The sequence below is a fragment of the Grammomys surdaster genome, unplaced genomic scaffold (genome assembly GCF_004785775.1).
Source record: "Grammomys surdaster isolate TR1022 unplaced genomic scaffold, NIH_TR_1.0 125832, whole genome shotgun sequence".
Lineage (NCBI taxonomy): Eukaryota > Metazoa > Chordata > Mammalia > Rodentia > Muridae > Grammomys > Grammomys surdaster.
In genome coordinates this window covers 293,883-298,678 of record NW_021620660.1, presented here as the reverse complement: position 1 = coordinate 298,678, position 4,796 = coordinate 293,883, and the positions used below count along the sequence as shown (strand labels likewise).

At 37.0% G+C, this 4,796-nt stretch overlaps 1 pseudogene; it reads right to left on the bottom strand.

Moving 5' to 3' along the window:
- Positions 1-3,094: 3,094 nt before the first annotated feature.
- Positions 3,095-4,510, bottom strand: LOC114640475 (annotated as a pseudogene).
- Positions 4,511-4,796: the final 286 nt, after the last annotated feature.

Below are 4,796 nucleotides of genomic sequence, written 5' to 3'. Positions count from 1 at the left end.
ATCATGGCAGGAAGCATAGAATAAGCCATAGAGCTGGAGTGGTAGCTGAGAGGCAAAAATTCATTCATATGCACAGAGAGAAAACACACACATACACACACACACACACACACACACAGAGAGAGAGAGAGAGAGAGAGAGAGAGACAGAGAGAGAGAGACAGAGAGACAGAGAGAGACAGAGACAGAGACAGACAGAGAGAGACAGAGAGAGACAGAGAGAGACAGAGAAATAGACAGAGATGAATATGGAGCCTGGAAGGCTCTCACAGGTGGTGGTTGGAAAGTGATTGGAAGAAAACAAGATCATACACATGGAACTTTCTCAAGTGGAAATCATGGGTCTTAGGATTACTTATTTTCAAATTTGGAGTAGTGATTCTTTCACAAGATGTAAATAAATTGTGTCCATATCTGCAAGATTTAGTGCTCAGAGAAAAATGAATGTAGAATCACGTGTGGTACATACTTTTACCTTGAAGCTGTGCTATTGATGTGCAATTTATACAGTGTAGAACCTAGAAATTACTATATTGAACCTGGAATGTAATCTCAGTTGGCTCATTTATACAGGTTACACAGTTAGCTGGGACTGAATATGTAACACTTACGTGTTGATCATATATAACCTGAATATAATATCAGTCTACAATAATGTTCTCAAAACATTTCATGAAGAACATGTTCAATTGATACAATATCACCAAACCAGCTGGCTCTTCTTGACTATGTTTCTGAATGTCAACAATTCAGGAACATTTATATTACATTCCACTGAATTCTAATCCCATGGATTAAAATAAATCAGTGCCAGACACTTGCAGATACTGCCACGTAGTCTGCCAAACTGTTCTGAAAATTAAAAAATGAAGAATGAATTTTCAGGTTCATTACACATTGTTCAAACTAAAATGCTTTTTGAGCCTCTTTGGTACAGTATTTCAGCAGAAGTTGAAAAGTCTACTCTTCCTCTTCAGAATAAAGAGAAGATTGTGGAAGATGATGTTTCTTATTCTCTGTGATCTAGCCTGTTTGGTTTTTTGCCGCTGAATAACCTGTACCTGTAAAGAATGGGCTCTCAGGGAGTGATACAAGAGGAAAGGTGCTTGTGGTGCATTGATAACAATTTTACCTGACAATCAGTGTGATTTTGTTAATTTATTGGGTCCTCTTTTGATGTTTGAACTTGGAACATGTTCCGTGTCATAAAATGTTATTTGTGTTGTTTATGGTTATAATTACCTCATTTGAGCTTCTTATATTGTAACATTTTTTTAACCTGAATAAACAGTATAAAAATTAACCTCTTATTAATGTCATGTTTTTTAGCTTTTGCATAATTACCTTTATTTTCAAGGTTGAAAGTCAATATACATGTACATTATATTTTTCACTATTCTACATAAAATCAGGGATGACTCTTAATTAATATAATAGGAACATAAAATCAATTTTATACCTGCAGGGCAAACACATTGTATATTCAATACTAGAGAATGAATTTCTTCTCTTTTTTAGAGGTATTTTGTACTATTGTGAGCTTATGAGATAATATTGATATTAATTATAATTCAGTAATATCTCCAAAACAGGAACTTCTTTTTGAAGTTTGTTTTTGTGTGTTTTTTACGTGCAGGAGTTGCATATGGGTACAGGATTTGAAATGAATGTTGCAGCAAAAACAAGAAATCACTGACAAAGCCACACAACATGTAACATTTTAACTCCTCTCCTGATGTGAATGATTTCTAAGAGGAAAATTCATCCTAATGACTTGCTATGTAAGGCTTTCATCATCAAAGTATAATTCATTTATTACTTCTTTATGTTGTTACTGCTTGCTAATAGGAACCTATTACCAAATTTTTACACTGTTTTTTGTTGCTGTTGTTATTGTTGTTGCTAATAATCTTTTGTTGGAGCCATGATGAGAGTTTCTGCAACAGTGGACCTGAAGTCAGATATCTCACCATGTTATTTGTATTGCAAGGACTTTAAAGAATTCCAGTATCACTCTTTAACTAATTAATTAATTAGTTAATCAATTGATTATTGAGGAAAGTAGTGATATGTGCAAATGTCTTTTGGACACCCTCAAGGAAGATTTACTATCTCTACTATAGATGTGAAAATGTAATTGACATTCACAGAAACATAAAGATGTGGTCAAAACCTATGGATGGTGTGTACATTGGCTTAGAGGGAATCTGGTACTGATCTTTTGTTAAATAAACATGTAATTAAACTTTTTAAAAAATAATTATCTTTATATCAAAACCAAAGACCCGGGTAGCTTTAGAACTAGTCAGAGAAGCCTGTATAACATTGAGCTGCAGTCAAAGTAGAGACTCGTTCCTTTTCAAAGTGCTGAGAGAAAAAACTCCTGAGTACACAGCCCTGGATGGGACATCACACTATTTCTTAATCATATTTTGCATGATATAAAACTATTGTCATGTTATTTATGTATATATGTTCTCAAATAAGGTGTTAGGAAACTATAATGTATAAACAGACATATAAAATAATGCTGTTTGCACATTATATATAATTATTATCACAATATTAAATACTTTCTATTTTTTCTTGAGGATCTATAAATTACTTTATTAACCATTGATTTATCATGAATTTTCAGTAAATTTATTTTATCATTTTATATGTGGTGGTGTTTGTCTGAATGATGTATCATGCATATGTAGTGCAGACAAAGGTATTTCAACTGTATTCTGTTGTTGTATGGTTTATTCTTCTAAGTTTCCAATTTTTCTTAATGGAACACGATAAAAGCCAGCCTTGTCAGGTTAGGAAAAACCTAGGTGAGGGCATGAAGTTGGCAACTTATCACTAAGCAAACTACTTCTTTTCTTTCTTTCTTTCTTTCTTTCTTTCTTTCTTTCTTTCTTTCTTTCTTTCTCTCCCTTTCTTCCTTCCTTCCTTCCTTCCTTCCTTCCTTCCTTCCTTCCTTCCTTCCTTCCTTTCTTTCTTTCTTTCTTTCTTTCTTTCTTTCTTTCTTTCTTAAGCTCAGCATCTTTATTATATGGAAATAAGGACATTCAATACACAGTGTTCCATTCTTGGTACCAGAAGCAACCTTATTTTACTGACTGAAAACAGCAATCTGTAGCCCCCAGGTTATAATAATAATAACAGGAATGTGAACACTCCAGGCAGGCACTTGTAACAAAGGAGACTTACTTGGGCTTCTTTTGGGTCTTAAGTATGTCCAGTAGCTCTGGTCAAAATTGCTTAAATCTTTCTTTAAGTATCTTGTTACCCTCATAGCATTCCAGAGGGACAGGGTACAGCTCCTGGGTCAGCTGGGTTAGCTTGGATGTGTGACAAAGAAGGTCCTTCAGGACAAACAGAGAGATATCATTCTTATAGAAGTTGTCTTTGAGGAGCTTGGAGCATTTTCTCATGGCAGGCAAGAGGGCTTTGAAATGAGTGTGCATCATTCCACACTGCTCCAGTTCCAGAATTTGTAGGGTACTTGTGACTTTCTTAAGGATGAGCCACAGAAGCTCAGGGCCTACATCAGAAAGAAAGACAGTCTTCAGGTTTAGAATATTCAGACAATGGGACAGGTACTCTATGTCTGACTGCGAGAGTAGATGACAGTCAATAATTGACAAAGGCTCCAAAGAGGTCATCAGGCAGCTGAGTCACTTGTCAAGGGGGTCTTCTAGAAGGTAGATATCATTCAAATAGAGATTCTGGAGATGGACAAAGTTGGAAAGCATAGAAAACAATGTGATATGCCACACATCTTGCTGGAATTCAAAAGCAATAACACTGAAGGGCTCCTTAACTCCCTCTAGTATGAGGATGTGAAGATTACTTATCTACTCCAGGTAAGGAACAAGGTCTACCATGAATTCAAGAAACTACTGACTCAGCTGTAGCTCCAGGATACAGTTCAAATCCACCAATTTAAAGACATTTCTTTCTGGCAGTAGAGACTGGTAAGGCACAATTGTGCAGTTTCCTACAGCAGAGATGAATGGAAGATTTTCTCTGCTCAACTCATTGCAACAAATATATGGTCCATTCATTGAAACCGGCCTCTGTGAGTTCAAAATCGGTGGTTACCACCTTAAAATATATCTTCCTCCCAGGGTCAGGACATATCTGTGCTGAGCAGTTATTTCATGGCATCCAACCTGTGTGCTTCTGAAGTTATGGTACACATTCCTCCCCAGATCAAGCATTCTGAGTTTGCACCTACTGGAATGAACCTTCTGGGTAAACAGGACATTCAACCCATCAAGGAGTGCTTTCAAAGTCTCCAGGTGAGCGTACTCTATCAGGGCTCCTACAGGAAGGAATGGGAAGGGCCAGGCAGACACCACTGCAGTCAGGACCTTTGTATGACTGTCAGTGAAGGCTCTCTTGAACATTTCTGGTAATAGTTGAATAAGCTGTTCCTCCAGAGTAGAAATGACGAAAGCTTCCTCCTGTAGTAGACTGTGTCTTTCCCAATGAAAGAGTGTGGGTAGGGTGTCTCTCATTGTGACTGGTTTTCAGGGAAAGTGATCCTGATCTGAACATGTTAAATATCTCTAGATCCTAGCAGGGATAAGCTGTGACTCCAAGTGGCTCTAGGCTCCAGCAGCAGACTGTTTCTGAGGGAGTAAAACTTGTTCACTGGTTCAAGTACTTCCTGAGATCAACAAGAGTCTGCTGGATGTCTTTGGGAGCTCCAGAGAAGGCAAAAAGAAAAGAAAATCAGAAAAAAGAATCACATGCACACATACACACACACACACACACACACACACACACACAGTCGATGAG